General features: G+C 37.1%; 1 protein-coding gene across 4 annotated transcripts in view; it reads left to right on the plus strand.

Moving 5' to 3' along the window:
* Nucleotides 1–20,134, plus strand: part of LOC131435423 (kinesin light chain) — a 331,832-nt gene that overhangs the window by 246,438 nt on the left and 65,260 nt on the right. The window lies entirely within an intron of this gene.

Raw genomic sequence — 20,134 nt, forward strand, 5'->3', positions numbered from 1 at the left:
AAAACTCCATCCTTTCCAGGAGACTTGTACGGAGCAAAACTCTCAACTGCCCATTTGACCGATTCAATCGTCACAACGCTTCGAGCAAGGGCCCAAGAATCGTAACTACCTGTAAAAGTCTCGGGAAGAGCTGTCGGTGATGGATCCATACATCCTGGAAAGTGAGTGTTAAAAAGATAGTGAAGTACATCACCTTCATCAGACAAGTGTTCACCATCTGAAGTTCTTAAGAAACTGACATTAAAGTCCTTAGACTTCGAAAGTAACTTATTTAATCTGCTAGCCTCGTTGAGACTAGACACATTTGTGCAGAGGCTTTTCCAACCACTTCGCTCAGACGATCGAAGAGCATTTTTGTAAGCCCTTCGAGCCGGCACGAATGCCTCTGACCCATCTCTGCGTCGGTGGTTCCAAGCTCTTCTGCATAGTTTCCTTAGTCTAGCAAGTTTAGCATTCCACCAAGGAGTTCCTCTAGTAGCTCGCACAATCCGAAGTGGACAAGCCTCTTCATATGCTGCAACTATGAGTGAGTTTGTCTCGTCGACAACATTTTCCAAATCAATTGGGGTTTTAATTGTTGGTTGGTACCCGTAAAATCTAGTCGCCAAGCCCTCTTCATAGAGGTCCCAGTTTGTAGATTTGGGATTACGATATGTGATAATATCAAATTTAACGTTTGAATGATAAAAGAATATGTACTTATGATCAGACAACGAAGGTTCGAGCTCATCGGAGACGAGCCAATTCACCAACTCATGCGCAATTCTATCAGAGCAGAGAGTTACGTCCAAAACCTCCTCTCTTCCAGATCTCGCAAAAGTTGGACGGTTTCCTGCATTGACTATGTGCAGGTTTGTACTGCTCACAAATACCATCATATCAGAGCCTCTCGAATTTATATCTGTGCTGCCCCAAATGATATGGTGAGCATTTATGTCACTGCCGATTACAAGCGGTAAATCACTTTTGCAGCAGTATGATACAACCTTTTTGAAGTCATCGCTTGGCGAAGGTTGGTTATGCGGCAAATATGCCGAACAATAGACATATTTTCTGTCTATGCCATCAATAGTCATATCAACTGTGACAGAACAAATATCCCGAGTTGTGAGCTCCGATATGAGAGAAACATCGAGAGCACTATTTGCAGGTATGCATGCTCGAGGCATTTCACGTGGATTAGTCATACCGGTCTTGTTGAAGGCAACAAAGACTGGGTTTAACAATTTTCCAACGTAGAAGTTTCCCTTTTGGAAATATGGTTCTTGAACCAAAGCTACAGAAGCTTTACCTTCTTGCAGAAGTCTGGATAGATTTATAGTTGCTGTACGTTTATGCTGGAGATTGATTTGTGCCACTCTAACCATTATCAATCAGAGTAATGAACACTTATCGTACAACAACTAGAAGAAACCAAATATATTGGCTTATAATCGCCTATAGCGAACCATGTAAGGATTTTTTTAAATGTTTTAATCATTTAAATCCCACGAGTTGCGAAGAAAGAAGTCGTCCACTGTGCCAGAGCTTCGCTTAACACAGTAAGGGAAAACCCCAAGATATTCCGTTCACGACTGCATTGTTTAACCTCCTGCAGCCATTCAGTCATCGGCACGGAAACACACCTTGACTTAGGAGATCCTATTTTTGTGGCCTTTTACGACATGGAACAGGAAACCAGTGGATCAATTCTTGGTAGAAAATAATTCCGCCGGATGCCACACGGCTTACCTGTTTGGTGGACTTATACCACCGGTACAGGTGGACCGTAGCGTTTTTAGCCAGTTGGGAAACCGCTACCGACACTACACGGCTATCTAGGCTGCTCAGAGAGGGAAGTTGACATTGATGGTCAACTTCCATGGATGGCCGAGCTGCCTTAAACGAACTTCGACAAAGGTACCGTATCAGCCGCCTGCGCTCGTGTTTCAACCAAGTGCGGCGAAATTGCCAAAAATGTAAGAATGAACATGCAGCTTCGATTATGCCAATCATGTCCGATCTACCGCTTGGTCGTCTAGCAGCTTTCGAACGCCCATTCACGCATACCTGAGTTGACTATTTTGATTCAATCCAAGTAACTGTTGGTAGGCGAATCGAGAAACGCTTGCCACTTGTCTTACGATTCGTGCAATACACCTCGAAGTGATTCACTCGTTATCCACCAATTCATGCATCATGGCTATCCGGAACTTTGTTGCTCGACGTGGACAACCTCGTAAGTTCTATAGCGACCGAGGAATGAACTTTGTTGGAACGAAACGAGAAATGGCATCCCTTAGGGAGTCGGTCGACTAGAACAAAATCATGGAGGAGTTTACAAATTCAGAGACCCCCTCCCCCCTTCCCCCTCAAGCTCCTCATATGGGAGGCTGCTGGGAAGGTTTAATACGAACAGTGAAGAGTAACCTTCTGTTACAGCACAAAAAGTATAAACATCTCATACATTTTTTTTAGTCTTGGGATAGGATATATCTCAAGAGTTTGGCAGGAAATAATTGTCAAATTTATTCCTAAAGGCAGTCGTGACACTCATGAGGAAGCAAAGAGTTTTCGACCCACCAGTCTTAGGTCACTATATCAGGAAAGATAGGTTGGGCGTACATCCGCTACATGAAATGCAACATGCATATCAGCGTGGCAAGTCCACCACCAACCTGGGAGTTACAGCACAAAAAGTATAAACAACCAACTCACTTCACTAATCTATTTCCGGTTAGATTCGGAGAAAAGTTTTTTTTTTTTTTGTTTCATTTATAGAGGCTTTAACATCTTAGGTCATTCGCCTCTTCGGACCAGAAAATCTTTCTGACCCTATGTGCGGGGTTGGGAATCGAACCCAGGCGGGCTGCGTGAAAGGCATCGACTATCCCATCACGCTATACCCGTCCCCTACAGGAGAAAAGTTGTTTTTTGTATATTTTCTTCTTCCATGTTATTGCTTGTCTTTCAAGATTATAAATTGAATGATAGAAGTCAACTATTGCGCAGATCCACTAATATTACAATGGTAATAACAGAGATAACATATATCGGTTTGTTTGATACATACGTTATTTTTTCTCGGTAGCCGGCGGCACAGCTCTAACCAATTAACCACCATAAATAATAAAATGGAAATAATAAACAATCAAGACGCATGTGAAATTTGTTGACCTTTGTTAGGTAATTTAAAATGATTTGATATAATTTATAGAATATGTCCCTGCAATGAATCAACTATTTTGTCTAAATCCTATTCATTCGTTTATTTTGCAGCAGGCCATTCCATTTAGGAAATATTGGCCCTTATTACCGGTGTCACTACACGGTGAAAACCAAGTGAAGTGACTGTGACCCTTATTATGGGTATCACTTCACGGTGAAAATCAAGTGAAGCGAATGTAGGTCCTTATTACGAAAGTGGCTTCAGAGACCAAAGTAAATACTTGGATGAACTTGATGTCATTATGAACATCACGCCACCAAAATTTGGTTGAAAAAACCAGTTTTTTCAACCACAGTGATCACTTCACTATGCCTGATACTGGTAATAGGTAAAATAAAGTGAAGTGACATGTAAGTGAAGTGAATGTGAAAGTGGAAGTGAGAACGGTAATAAGGGCCATTAAGGTAGCGCTTCGCCGTGGTCACGGAAGTTCGCTGCCTATCCCGGGGTTTCACGCACTTTACCCAAAATTGTGAGAAAACGGGGAAGAAAACAGAAATTCCAAGAACATACGATTCTAGATAATTAATTTTTCTATCGATTCGTATATAAATTGTGCCTGATGAACGTTTTTATCGAAAGATTTCGTGCGAGTTTTAAAAATTAAATGAGTTTTTCCTTATTCTTTCGCACGCACACAATGTCAACGCATGCATTGGGTTGTGCAAAATGCCACATGCGGTAGACGCTAACAACATTCCTTTTGTTTTCGTTGTCCGTTCTCTCTGCGTGAACGTTGAATATAGATGAGTAGAAAATGTCTGTAAGTGTTACTACTTTGTAAAATAATTTCTATTCGCGTTTCAGTAGAATCAGAAATCAGTAATGATTTTCATCGCTACTAGCTTTGACGCTTTGTTGAAAACGGAGCACATCCCTACATATGCGAGTTGTTTATAGCGAGAAAAGGAAAAAAGAAAACAAAATGTTTAACAAAACTCGCACGAAATCTCGCGAAAGAAAAGCTTTCTAGCTGGTATTTTTCGCCAAATGCATAGTTAGATCATTTACCTACAATCGTATGTTTTTGATTTTTCGTGAATCGGGCTAGTATTGGAGAAATTTGCAATTTTGCGTGAAATTTCGGCGACAAAGCAAGAGGAAGCAGTGAGTTGTCTCACTTCGACCTGACCACGGCGAAGCGCTACCTTAAGGAAGATATTTTTTTCGTTACGCGAATCAGTATCGAATATTGTTGAAGTCTGTGTGCATCCGAGCATCTTGAAATCGGAACATACTAAGTCGCGTGCGAATACTACCGTTACTGAAATTTTTACTAACAAATATCGTTCACCCGTGATACTACTTGTGGAGTGCGCAGTACTATTCACGGCCTCTAGTAACAATAAGTGTTGGACGATCAACGTTCGGGCCTGGCCTGCACCGGTACTGATCAAAGAAATCTGGGGTTACCACAAGGTGCCAGATTGCCCAGGCCTGATCATCTAGGATTTCTCGGTACAATGTCAGCTAATCCCGATCAGTAACGAAGTAGCATCCGGGGGTGGTCGTTCAAGCTCAAGCTCAAAATTTTCAAAGTATTTTTGTGCAAAAACTAGTATAGTCTACAAAATGAACAGTTCTCAGATCGATTCGGCAGTGCGAGAAAAAGGAGTGAGTTAAAATATTACAGGTAATCGGAAGCGGTGTATTTGAAATAAATGACGGTATGAAATTTTCAATCCTCTACCCTCTTCACAACAGGAAATTCTATCCGGATGAAATTTAGGAATTTCGTATGACAGCTCAAAACCTTTTCTGTTCAAAGCTTGAATAAAAGTAATGTTTTGAAACTCGGGACTTTTTATCTTGCGCACCGGGAAATTTAATTCGGCAATCTGTTTGTCACCCAGATCATTTCAATGTACAGAAATCAAATATGTCCATAAATTCAGAAATTTTCAAAACAAACTACAAGGATCAGCCCCATTTTTTATAGCTGACGAAATTACACCAATATCCCAAATGTATGCAATTATATTTTTGTACATACTTGCGATTTCAATATTTAAGCTTCTCTTCGCCAAGATTGTGTTGAATGCAAGCATTTATTTTTATAGCGGTAAATTTCTTCACCATTATGCGATTTCGGTTGAAGCGATAAACTTTTTCTCATTATCAATCGAGTTCATCTTATATAGGTTAGAAATTAGTCTTAAGCACTCAAAATTTACCCTGGGGGTCAATTTCTCAGGCGAAACGACATCACATGGAATTTCATCTGAGCTTGCATGACATTAGAGATTATTAGAGACAGATTAGAGCGTACCAATTAAAGCTTCAAATCGTTTTATTCATGCTGTCTAGCAACAATCTACCTCTAGCATGCTACGCGTAGGACTGAAACGTTAACTATAGTTTCGTTTCTATTTATAGTTTCACGAACTTTCAACAGCTTCGCTTTTGCATTTTTCATGCATTGCTTTCCCTTTGATATATCGCTTACTCCTACAAAACCGTCGTCTTTGGCAGGGAAATCCGGTATGCCGAAGATTTTTAGCCAACAAAATAGGACACTGCTCGCCACTAATCAAAATTTCAATCATACATAATTGAAAATACGTGGCTTGATACATTCAAATCGAAACTTAGAAATATTTCCAATCAAATGATGAAATAATATTAATAATTGATACAAAATAGACTGATCTGCAAGTGTTTTAACCTACGATTCTACTGTCACTCCAAACCTTCCAGGTCGTGGCTCGAACATACGACAACTGATTTGTAAGACCAGTACCCTATGCACTTAGCATCATCCAGCTAATTGATGCCTGCCTGTCACATGAAGACGATTTTACGAAGTAAATCTATGGATCAAAATATTGCTTGTTTATAAGATATTTAAGTTGTCCGGTTGGACCCCGTGTCCAGATTAGCCCCGATCTCCCCTAAGTTATTACAATAATTAATTTTCGCACCTCCAACTCGTTCTTGATAACCGCGGCTGTAGTCGTCTAGCTTCATCCAGTAGGCAGTTTTAAAAGGCTCCAGTGAAATCCAAATATTGTAATAGCTTCTTAATGTGACGAAAGACCCAGAAGCACCTCACTACAGTTGTATGATTTAGTGGACAGGTACTCACACGAGTTCCTGTCTGAAAAGTCTTTGAAAATAGTTGCAAATATGCGAAGGCGTACCCACGCCAATTGCATTCCCCGAACATCAACTTTCGCGCAAGCCTCTACAAGCCCTTAAATATAACTCCAGGTGGAGCTTTGCGCAAGAGCCAATATTTCTCCCGTTTAATCGAAAAATTTGTGGACCTTTTTGCCTTTTCTCATATAGAAAGGTTATGCAATGACTGTGAAAATCGACTTTTGAACCGAGGACCGGAGGGCCGAGTGTCATATACCATTCGACTCAGTTCGTCGAGTACGCAAAATGTCTGTGTGTATGTGTGTGTATGTAACGTTTTTTTGCACTAACTTTTCTCGGAGATGGCTGGACCGATTTTCACGAACTTAGATTCAAATGAAAGGTTTTGTGGTCCCATACAAAATTCCTGAATATTATTTGGATCCCACTTCCGGTTCCGGAATTATGGGGTAAAATGTGCAAAAAATTGTGAAAATAAGTGCACTAACTAGCGATACAGATATCGATATTTAAGCTTCTTTTCGCCAAGCTTGTGTTCAAGTTTTGTATACAAGCAGTTATTTTTATAGCGTTTCTCTACCATTACTACCATTCTGCGATAAACTTTTTCTCATTATCAATCGAGTTCATCTTATATAAATTGGAAGTTAATCTTATGTACTCCAAATTTACCCTGCGATAGTTGTCAATTTCTCAGACGACATGGAATTTCCTCCGAACTTGCATGACACAAGATCAGAGCATACCAATTAAAGCTTCAAGTTGTTTTATGGCACTTTTTGTCTTGCTGTCTAGCAACAACCTACCTCTAGCAAGCTACGCGTAGCACTGAAACGTTAGCTATAACTTCGCTTCTATTTATAGATTCGCGTGCTTCCAACAGCTTCGCTTTTGCATCGATTGACCAATCAGAGCGATGCTTTCACTTTGATATATCGCTCACTCCTTCAAAAGTGTCGTCTATGGCAGGGAAATCCGGTATGCCGGAGATTTTTTGCAGACAAAATAGGACACTGCTAGCTATTAATCAACATTTCAATGATATACAATAAAAAATACATGGCTATGAACATTCAAATCAATACGTAGAAATATTTCCAATCAAATGGTGACATGATATTAATAATTGATACAGAATTGACTGAATTGTAATTGTTCAAAACCTGACCACATTTCTACGTGTATTTTTCTTGAGTTTCTAATTTGCACCCCTATATAGAAAACAAAAATGTGTTCCACATAAAAATTTCTGAATATTATTCGGATCCGAATTCCGGTTCAGGAGTTATGGGGTAAAATTTGCAAAAAAAAGGAAATATGTGTTCTAACTTTTTTCATAGATGGCGCGACCGATTTTCACAAACTTAGATTCAAATGAAAGGTCCTGTGGTCCCATGCGTAATTCCTGAATTTCATGCGGATCCGACTTCCGGATCCGGGAATATAGGGTGAAGTGGGTTAAAAATTGTATACCATCACTGAAAATGGGGTAAAACCTTAAAAAAATTCTAAATCGACCTCAAATCTTTCCCAATTGATAATTTTTATCAGTAGACTGTCAAACAAACCGATTTTGTTTATTCTTTCAAGAATCGCAGAGAACTATTTTGAAGAATACCACAGTATTATATATAATAGTATGATTGATATGAGAGTCTTAACGTGTGACAATCGATTGAACATTCCATTCGAAGTCGAAGTAAGTTCCACTTTAGAGTAAACGGTTATGTACGGTACTTTCAGAGCCGGTATTCAGAAACCAGCATAACGCAAAACGATTCGTATGGCTATATGACGAATTTACTACAATAGTTTTGAGTCCAACTTTGAAGCTTTTTGAGACTGCCATCTTCTATATCGGTTTGAATTTTTAAAATTCATCATCTTTCTAATTCAAAATCGGAAGTCAGAATTGGATGAAATTCATTAATTTTGTGTGAAACCATAAATCCTTTAATTTGAATTTTTGTTTTTGAATTTCGATTTGGCCTTTTTGAGAAAACGATTGAGCTTTGAGAAACGATTTGATACTAGAACCGGAATTCGAAAATCGGCCGAAGTCAGTTAAATTCACCTGAGGAGTATAGTTTAATTCTGATTCAATTTGGTTATCGTCTATCCAAATCTGCAAACCCGATAAACCTGATTAGTTTATGTGAAATGGACATTTTTATACTAATCACATTGTACTAAACCGAAAATCAGAAAGCAAAATGTTCTACAGGCCTTTCATTTGAATCCTAGATAGTTTTTAGATTTCATTTGAATCTTAGATCGGTTCAGCTATCTACGAGAAAAATGAGTTACACTATTCAATTTCGTTACACATATCATCGTGTAGTTCCGGAACCAGAAGTCGGATCCAAACGTAATTTCGAAACCTTGTTTGAGAGCATACAACTTTTCATATGAACCTGAGTTTGGAGAAAACGGTTACGTCATCTCCAAGAATATTGTTTATATATGTCATACTCGATATATCTGGTTTACATATGTCATATTCGAACGATTATGTTGCCAAAAACGAACCGTGCTAAAATAGGTCCGAGCAAAATTTCATGAAAATGGATGTCTATTTAATATTTAGAAACAATTGTATGTTACAGTTTTAAAAATCGTGTTTCACGTTACTCCCAAGCATTGCTCTGTCCCACAGCGCAAAAAACTCCTACTGCTGGAATAGGGGGAAATGTCGCTAACACCAAAATATCGATATCTCCGTTAAAATGGACGGATTTTAACAATCTATGGCTCGTTGGATAGCTATTACGATATTGTCAAAAAATTTAAAATTTTAACCTAAAACTTTGTATAATTCAGAAAGTAAACATTCGATCTCAAAACCATTCAATAGCGTCCAATGTGACGGGGAGACCTTTCATTTGCGACTAGTGCAATCAAAATCGGTCCAGCCATCTCTGAGATCTCGACCTCTTTGTTGACAACACACGTACAGAAAAATATGAAATAGACATTTTTATTCTAATCACCCTGTATCTTCGAAACCAGAAGTTGGATCTGATTGAAAAACAAGATGTTTTATAGAATCTTAAAACTTTTCATTTGTATCTTAGATGATTCTTGGATTTCATTTGAATCTTAGATCGGTTCAGCCATCTACGAGAAAAATGAGTTACACAGTTTTAATTTCGTTTCACATATCATCCTGTAGTTCCGGAATCAGAGGTCGGAACCTAACATAATTCAGGAACCTTGTTCGGGAGTATACGACTTTTCATATGAATCTGAGTTCGTAGAAAACGGTTGAGTCATCTCCGAAAAAAATTGAGTGAAATTATTTGTCACACACGCATTTGCTGATCTCAACGAACTGATTCGAATGGTATATGGCTGTTATGTTCTTCCAGCATTTGTTGCTGTTAGTAGTTTAAATCAATATAATTATGGAATTACTTTCAACTCGAAAATTCTGCCATCATCTGGTTTACATATGGCATATTCGAACGATTATGTTGCCAAAAACGAACCGTGCTAAAATCGGTCCGAGGCAAAATATCATGCTGTACACAGTCTTTTGGGTACTTAGAAACGAATGTATGTAACAGTATAAAAGATCATGTTTTATGCTGCTCCCAAGCATTTCTTTGCCAGACAGCGCTCAAAACTTCTACTGCAGGAATAAGGGAAAATGTCGCTTACACAAAAATGTCGATATCTTCGTTAAAAATGGATGACTTTTAACAATTTATGGCTTGTTGGGCCGTGCGGAATCTAAGTCTGAAAATATATTCTGTTTTCAAGGTCAATTGTGACAGATACTGTCAAAACACTGAAAATTTTGACATAAAACTTCGTATAACTCAAAAAGTAAACATCCGATCTCAAAATCATTCAATAGCGTTCAGGGTGACGGGAAGACCTTTCATTTGCGACTAGTTTGATCAAAATCGGTCCAACCATCTCTGAGATCTCGACCGCTTAGTTGACTACACACATACAGACACACACACATACACACAAACGGACATTTGCTCAGTTCGTCGAGCTGAATCGATTGGTATATGAGATTCGGTCCTCCGGGCCTCGAATTTTTTTTCTAAAGTTTGAGCGTATTCTATACCTATTTTTTATATTTATAAAAACGTGTTTAATCCACCTAGCAGTGAGATGATACCTTTTTTGATCAATCCGCATGTGTTTTTGCATGACATTATTGTTGTTTTCATGACATTATTTTAATGACCGTCGTTTTAAGCGACAATTTGAGATTTCAATCACTCATTACTCTGTAATGTCGGAACTGAAAATCGGATCGAATTTGAATCTAGAAGTGTGATAATCGATTAAACTTGCCATGATATGTAAGTTCCACTTTAGAGTTGACGGTAATTTAACGTACTTCCAGAGCCGGTATTCAGGAACCAGCATAATCCAAACCGATTCGTATGGACATATGACGAATAAATTACAACAGTTTTGAGTCCAACTTTGAAGCTTTTCGGGATTGTCATCTTCTATATCGGTTTGAATTTAAAAAATTCATCATCATGTAATTCGAGAACCGGAAGTCATAATTGGATAAAATTAATTAATTTTTGTATGTATGTATAAAATTTATTAATTTTGTATATAAGTTTATTTTAATTTGATTTTTTTTTTCTGAAATTTGATTAGGCTTTTTTGAGAAAACAATTGAGCTTTGAGAAATGATTTTATACTGGAACCGGAATTCTAGAATCGGTATGGCCGAAGTCAGATAAATTCACCTGAGTAGCTGTGTAGTTTACATTTGTTTCAAAATATTTGAAAATCAGTTAAAACATCTTTGAGAAATCATAGCACGAATTAAATTTTTAGGTGCCTTCTGATTCGACAACTGAATACCACTAAAACTGAAAAAAGTTAATTTTTTTTATCGACTATCCAAATCTGCTAACCCGATAAACCTGATTATTTTTGTGGAATAGACATTTTTTATACCAATCACCCTGTATCCCCGAAACCGGAAGTTGGATCTGACTGAAAAGCAAGATGTTTTATAGAATCTTGAAACTTTTCATTTGAATCTTAGATGATTCTTAGATTTCATTTGAATCTTAGATCGGTTCAGCCATCTACGAGAAGAATGAGTTACACAATTTTGATTTCGTTACACATATCATCCTGTAGTTCCGGAACCAGAGGTCGGAACCAAGCACAATTTAGGAACTTTGTTTGGGAGCATACGACTTTTCGTATGAATCTGAATTTGTAGAAAAGAATTTTTCCGAGAAAATTGAGTGAAATTATTTGTCACACACGCATTTGCTGATCTCGACGAACTGATTCGAATGGTATATGGATGTTATGTTCTTCCAGCATTTATTGCTGTAAGTAGTTTAAAATAATATAATTAAAAAAAATTCTGCCATCATCTGGTTTATATATGTCATATTCGAACGATTATGTTGCCAAAAACGAGCCGTGCCAAAATCGGTCCGAAGCTAAATGTAATGAAAAAGGATGCTGTACACAGTCTTTTTGTACTTAGAAACAATTGTATATAACAGTATAAAAAATCGTGATTTCCGTTGCTCCCAAGCATTTCTTTGTCATACAGCGCTCAAAACTCCTATTGCTGGAATAGAGGGAAAAGTCGTTTACACAAAAATTTCGATATCTCCGTTAAAAATGGACGGATTTTAACAATCTATGACTTGTTGAATAGCTATTACCGTGCGGAATCTAAGTCTGAAAACATATTCTGTTTTAAAGGTCAATTGTGACTCTTAGTTGACAACACACATACAGACACACACACATACACACACACACGGACATTTGCTCAGTTCGTTGAGCTGAATCGATTGGTTTATGTTATTCGGCCATCCGGGCCTCGGAAAAATTTTCTAAAGTTTGAGCGAATTCTATACCTATTTCTTATATATATAAAAAAAGGTAAACAGGTAGAGAATTCGCTAATTTACAAAAATTTTTCGAGTCGATTCAGCTCGACGAACTGAGCAAATGCCCGTGTGTGTGTGTGTGTGTGTGTGTGTGTGTGTGTGTGTGTGTGTGTGTGTGTGTGTGTGTGTGTGTGTGTGTGTGTGTGTGTGTGTGTGTGTGTGTGTGTGTGTGTGTGTGTGTGTGTGTGTGTGTGTGTGTGTGTGTGTATGTGTATGTGTATGTGTGTGTGTTTGTATGTGTGTGTCTGTATGTGAGTTGTCAACAAAGAGGTCGAGATCTCAGAGATGGCTGAACCAATTTTGATCAAACTAGTCGCAAATGAAAGGTCTCCCCGTCACCCTGAACGCTATTGAATGGTTTTGAGATCGAATGTTTTATGTCAAAATTTTCAGTTTTTAACGATATCTGTCATAATTGACCTTGAAAACAGAACATGTTTTCAGACTTGGATCTCATGGAATGTTCAATTGGTTGTCACTTGCTTAGAATAAAATTCGATCCGGCTTACGATTGAAATCCAAAATTGCCGCTATTAAAATAATGTCATAATTGCTGAAACACCGATGAATATTCATGCAAAAAACACATGCGGACTTATAAAAAAGGTATCATCTCGATGCTAGGTGGATTAAGCACGTTTTTAACTAAGATATCGATACTTTTGTGTAAGCCTTATTCCAGTAGTAGGAATTTTGAGCGCTGTATGAAAAAGTAATGCTTAGGAGTAACGTGAAACACGATTATTTATACGGTTGCATACAATTGTTTCTAATACAAAAACAGCATCCTTTTTCATAACATTTTGCCTCGGGCCGATTTTAGCACGGGTCGTTTTTGGAAACATAATCGTTCGAATATGACATATGTAAACCAGATGATGACAATTCCATAATTATATTGATTTAAACTACTTACAGCAATAAATGCTGCAAGAACATAACACCCATATACCATTCGAATTAGTTCGTCGAGATCAGCAAATGCGTGTGTGAAAAATAATTTAACTTAATTTTCTCGGAAACTACACAACCGTTTTCTACAAACTCAGATTCATATGAAAAGTCGTATGCTCCCAAGCAAGGTTCCTGAATTACATTTGGACCCGACTTCTGGTTCTGGAACTACAGGATGATATGCGAAACGAAATTATAACTCATTTTTATCGCAGATAAAGGCTGAACCGATCTAGGATTCAAATGAAAGGTCTTAAGATCCTATAAAACATCTTGCTTTTCAGTTAGATTAGACTTCCGGTTCGGGAGATACAGTGTGATTAGTATAAAGACGTCTATTTCACATAAAATAATCAGGTTTATCGGGTTTGCAGATTTGGATAGTTGATAACCAAATAAACTTATTTCAGTTTTAGCGGTATTCAGTTTTCGATTCGGAAGGTATTCAAAAATTTAATTCGCGCTACGATTTCTCAAAGATGTCTACACTGATTTTTAAACATTTTGAATCAAATGTAAACTATATAGCTTCTCAGGTGAATTTAACTGACCTCGGCTACACCGATTTTCGAATTCTGATTCCAGTATCGAATCGTTTCTTAAAGTTCAATCGGTTTCTCAAAAAAGGCCAAATCGAATTTCAAAACCAAATTCAAATTTAAGGATTTATGGTCTCATACAGAATTAATGAATTTTATCCAATTCTGGATTTGAAGGGTGATGACTTTTTAAAATTCAAATCGATATAGAAGATTACCATCCCAAAAAAGCTTCAAAGTGAGACTTCATTCGTCCTTTCAATTTATGGCCATACGAATTCTTTCAGGTTATGCTGGTTCCTGAAAACCGGCCCTGGAAGTACCGTAAATGATGATAAGAAACTCTAAAGTGGAACTTACTTCGACATCTCATGGAATGTTCGATCAATTGTCACACGTTTTAATTCAAATTCGATATGATTTGCAGTTTCGACATTACACGGTAATGTCGGATTGACTGAAATCTCAAACTGCGTCTTAAAACGACGGTCATTGAAATAATGTCATGAGAACTAAAACACCGAAGAATGTTCATGCAAAAACACATGCGGATTGATAAAAAATGTATCATCTCACTGCTAGGTGGATTAAGCACGTTTTGATACATATGAAAAAATATATATTCGCTCAAAGTTTAGAAAAATTATCCTAGGCACGGAGGGCCGAGTGTCATATATCAATCGATGCAGCTCGACGAACTAAGCAAATGTCTGCGCGCGCGTGCGTGTGTTTGTATCTATGTGTGTTGTCAACAAAGAGGTCATGTAAACCAAATGATGGCAGCGTTTTCAAGTTGAAAGTAATTCCATAATTATATTTATTTAAACTATTTAAAGAAATAAATGCTGGAAGAACATAACACCCATATACCATTCGAATCAGTTCTTCAAGATCAGCAAATGCGTGTGTGACAAATAATTCTACTCAATTTTTGTCGGAGATGACTCAACCGTTTTCTTTAAACTTAGATTCATATGAAAAATCGTATGCTTAATGTATTCACCGAAACGTGGCTGAATACTCTTTCGAAACAGATTTTCGGTAACCATTATACCGTGTATAGGCAAGACCGAAACGAGTTGAATAGTCGCAAATACAGTGGTGGTGGCGTTTTAGTTGCCTGTCGATCGATTTTTGAATCCCGTCTTTTGTCCTTTTCAAGTGATGCAAATGTTGAGCAAATTTGGATCGCTCTCGCTCTCGCAAATTACACACTATCTATGTGTACACTAAGGTCTCTTTTTACACGGTATTTTTTCGCACGGTATTTTTTCGCACGGTTTTTTTTATACACGGCTTTTTTTACACGGATTTCGGAATTAACACGGTTTTTATTTACGCGGTTTTCGCAATCAACACGGTTTCTGACGAGAGTTTAAAAATCACTGTCATTTGTTTTTTGAGAAAAATTTTTAAAAGGGAACAGGTTGTCTGTAAGAAAACTAGTATTAGAGCTAATTTAGAGTTTAAAAGTTAACTAAAATCATTCACTCAATAATTCACGAGATCATTGACTGTCGTTCCATAAAATGATTAATCAGTCTTCAGATCTTCAGTCGATGTTGTAAATTGCACGACAACGTCTCTTCCGTTCAGTTGTGGTGTATGATCTCAGCATCGTCATTGATATGATCGAGAATTTCGTAGCGTTGAAGAAATAGTCGGATTTACTAATCTCTTCAACTCTTCATCATATCGAGCACTACAGTATTTTATACCCATTTGAAAAATATAACTCTAGTAGTATTATGATTTACGCCGATGAAATGAGTTGCTTCAGCATGACACATAGTAATATCTTTTCTAATTTGATTCATATTCATCTCTATGAATTCTTCCACTTTAATTCTGTCGCTGCGTGCATAGATTTTCATCCAATACCCATGTCTTCACACTCAGTTTAATTTAAAAAAATACAATTAAGATCTTTAGTGTTTACTACACATCGCAACTTCGGAATTGAAAAGAACTTATTATCAAGCTTTATTTGCAGTCAAAGTGTTTATGGGTGGTATTATTAGTACTTCTTTAGTCGAACGTTCTAAATTGTACGTATTATCGTTCTTTTGAAACCGAATACATTAAACATAAGGCATGAGCCATTTAGATTATTTCGATTATCGTACAACGTGTTTCCTGAGTGTTTCTAATTTTAATTTATCATTCGATGTGTCTATATCAAGGAGAACGTGCCATTTGAACCAATTTGTTCTGAACCGGCTGGTTTTTAGATTTCCGTTTTTATTGTGAAAAAACAGTTACATTTTATCAAAAACAAAACAAACAAATACTCAAATCTACGGTTTTTGAATTATTACGTCAAATTTTCCACGCGGTTTTTTTTTGCACGGTTTCCGCAATTACTACGGTTTTATTTTACACGGATTTTTTAACACGGTACGTAACCCCCGTGTAAAAAAAGAGACCTTAGTGTACTTTACTTTCCACCTGATCGTGTGAATAATTTTGATATGATCAATCAGCATCTGAGCACTCTCGCTACAATAACTGACAAATTAAAATTTAATGATAGAATTTTAATATTAGGCGATTTCAATCTTCCCGGGATTCAATGGAGTTACTGTTCATCTGGTTATTTGTTTCCCAATGCTCTGCGTTCTTCTATTTCTCATACAACCTGGAAACTTCTGAACTGAATAATCATTACAACAGAAACAACTGAATGCTCGATCTCATCTTTACCAGCCAAGAACTATCTAACAAGTGTTCGTTAATTAATGCGCCCGTCTCGCTAGTAAAAACTTGTCGACACCACCCTCCCCTTATAATAAATGTTTGTAAGAGTGATCCAATTGTCTTTAAAGCAGTTGCCGAGGAAATTTATTACGATTTCAAGAAGGGTGATTACGCCGCTATGAATCATTTTTTTCTGACCCTGAATTAGAACTATTTACTTTCTGATAATGACAGTAATTCTGCTGCTCTATTATGGACGAATATTGTGTCATATGCTGTTGACCAATTTATACCTAAAAATATGTATCGTAAATCTGTTCACCCTCCTTGGTCGAATCTCACTTTGAAACGTTACAAAACAGCCAAACGATCAGCACTAAAAAAAATCGCTAAACGACCTTCATTACTTCTTAGATCACATTATGTGATCTCGCTCCACCTCATCGCTACAAATGCCTGAACAAATCGCTTTATTGCGCGTTTCAACGTCGATCCAAAAGAATTTTAAACTCAACCCTAAGCACTTTTGGAACTACGTGAACGAACAGAGGAAAAAATCAGGATTACCGACCTCAATGAGACTCGACGGCATTGAAGCATCTACCACGTTTGGAATTTGCGATCGGTTCGCAAACATTTTAGTAGTGTTTTCTCTGAAGAACATCTAACTGATCAAAGAATATCTCTTGCGGCGAATAATGTCCCTCTTCGTTCTCCAATTGGATGTCATCCTATTATCTCAACTGCTACTGTGAGCTCAGCATGTGCCAGGTTGAAACAGTCAGCATCATTTTTCCAAACTAGTGCTTGACATTTACGTTGCCTATTTGTAATCAATGATGCTAATCTAAAAAAAGCCTTCTTAGTTCACTTAGTGGAATTTTCATATATCTTAAAAATTCACTCTTTATGATCCCATACAAAATTAATGAATTTTATCCATTTCTAAATTCCGATTCTTGAATTACAGGGTGATGAGTTTTTAAAATTCAAACCAATTTAGAAGATGACAGCTGGACTCAAAACTATTCATTCGTCATATTAATATATTGCCTTACGAATCTTTGTGGGTTATGCTGATTGCTGAGTAACGGCTCTGGAAGTACCGTAAATAACGGCAAAAAACTCTAAAGTGGAACTTACTTCAACTTGGAATGTTCAATCGATTGTCACACACTTAGAATCAATTTCAATTTTCGGGATTTCTTTCCCCTCTATTATGAAAACACGCGTCTGATAGAAACCGATAATTTTTATCTCGCTCGCCGAGAAAACCGGGAACTTCAAATCGACAATCCCCTTGCTACCCTGAAATTGCTTTCCGGAACCATCATACTACCCGCAGTCATCAATTTTTAAGAAAGAAACAAATTAGTCAGTGTTGGTGATTGCCAATCATTAGGCTGGAAGTAAAGCAACATTTTCAACCTGGTAGATGATGCTACAAGAACTCGCTGCCTCTCAATGTATGAACCGTGCGAAATTTTTTTTTACATTTCTTCGCTCCACCTCATACTCTGAGTATTTCACGGCCCTTAACAAAAAGATGCAGTCTGGCAATGATCGGCGCTGTGTGGAATTTACGAAGAGAGAATTGTAAGTTGACAATTATCGCAGAAAATCGAATCGATGATTCGACTCGATGATTCTCATACTAGGTGACAAAATTTCAAAACCCTTGTGTGAAGCTTTCACAGACATTTTCATAGGTTATATGTACATAATTAGAATAAACGGCAAAAGTAGAATGTTTTTATCACAATTATCTACTGCCCGCCAAGAATCGGATCGCAAAACGAGAATGAGCGACCGCTTGTTGCTTAAGATCGAATTCCCACAGCAGCGTGCTAACCCGTGGTCATTGAGAGAAATTCACTCTTGCACTGGTGTCCATTCTATGTTAAATGAACCCTGCCGGTTTTCTGTTGCTGAGATGATACCCGTCTTTCTTCGATGGCACTGATTAAATCGTGTGAATAGTTGCTAGAGAGCGTTCTTTGATACGATTAAAGCCACCCTTGATTGTAGTGTCAGATATTACACTACGGTTTGCTGCGGCTCTTATTATATTGTACATGATAGAACCATCTAAACACTATTGACGAATCCAATTAACATGTTTTTCACTTGATGGTTAGGGTCATTTCGTCGAATGTCGCTTCGTCGAATGTCATTTCAAAACGATGAAAAAAATCATCAGGGTCAAAACGATGAAAAAAATTATCATTTTTGCTAATTTTTCCAGAATTCTCGTTTAACAAAATAAATTTAAATGTTTTGCATGATAAAAAGCATAATTCAAACAATATTTTGTAATTTTTTCGTGGAAAAATATTGAGAAATAAGTCGGTGAAGAGGTATTTTTGAAGTCGTTTCTTAAAAATCATGATTTGCAGTGTCCACTATATCTCAGTGCAGACTAATCAAAAGTGAACAAATGAACGCAGCATAGTTAGAGTAGAAGTTTTTCTAGATCCCAACGTTTCTGTTCGATTTTTTAATTTTTTTTTTAAATTTTTAGTGGTTGTTCAAAGTGAAAACTAGAATTTTTCACGAAAAAAAACCGCCATTTTGTAGCTGTAAAACCTCCCCAAAGTAACAATCAACGAAAAGGAAAAGTTGGGGTCTGGTTTTTTATATGCGGAAAAAGTGTGTGCAAAATTTGAAAAAAATTGGTTCAGTAGTTTTTGAATGACAATGGACACGGACTTTCAAAACCTACTTTCGAGAAAAACGCGTTTAAAGTTTTTTGTCTAAAAAATCAATGGAAACAAAATATAACTCCAGGGAGCCCGTGGGACCTAACACTTTCAAAAAATCAAATATTTTCTTTTATAATTGATTATAACGAAACATTTCAAGAATATTTTGTCAAGTTTTGAAGTCAATCGAAGTTGAAATCTTGGGCCTGTGCGCCGAGCTCTTGCTTCTTCGCACAATGAGATAGCCATAGATGAAGGTCCATAACTTCCAGAGTTTCATTCCAATAAGCTTGAAAATTTCACAGAATATTCTTGAAATGTTTTACTATAAGAAAATATAAAGAAAATAATAAATGATTTTTCAAAAGTGTTAGACCCTACCCGCCCCTTAAGAGCTTTAATCCGTTCAACGCCTTTTGCCAATGAATCAATTTTTGGTTGAAACAGTTCCGCCGGGTCCAACACGACTTCGATGGGCTAACACCACAAGAGCAGGTCGACCGCTATCGCTATCGACACTACACTATCTAGGCTACTCGAGAATGGAAGTTGACATTGAAAGTCAATTTCCATTAGTGGCCAAGCATTCAAAATTTACCTCCTTCGTCTTCTCCTAAAATTGGCTCAAAACTGTATCAATATTTAAATACATTAGGGCTAATATAATATAATAGCCCTAATATATTTGAATGTCGGAACAGTTTTTTGCCAAATTCAGAAGTTTTTGGAGTTTTTGGTCGTTTTATGTAACAGTTGGATGTTATTCTACTGATTTCTCGACGTTTAATCAACGAAATTAGATACATTTTCTTTGCATGGGCTCTAAGATACTGTGCCGCAAAAAATAGTTTGAAAATTGTTCAACACTGCTGTTGTCTCGAGGCGAATACTCTTAATTTTCGATTAAGGACTCGTTTTTCTTAACCACAATTTTTCAAAAATATGAAAGAAACCAATTTTTGTTTTTAATAATCAAAATTGTATGCCTTTGTAAATGACCAAATTAACGAAAACGGTAAATATTTAAAT

This window comes from Malaya genurostris, chromosome 3 (genome assembly GCF_030247185.1).
Source record: "Malaya genurostris strain Urasoe2022 chromosome 3, Malgen_1.1, whole genome shotgun sequence".
Taxonomy (NCBI): domain Eukaryota; kingdom Metazoa; phylum Arthropoda; class Insecta; order Diptera; family Culicidae; genus Malaya; species Malaya genurostris.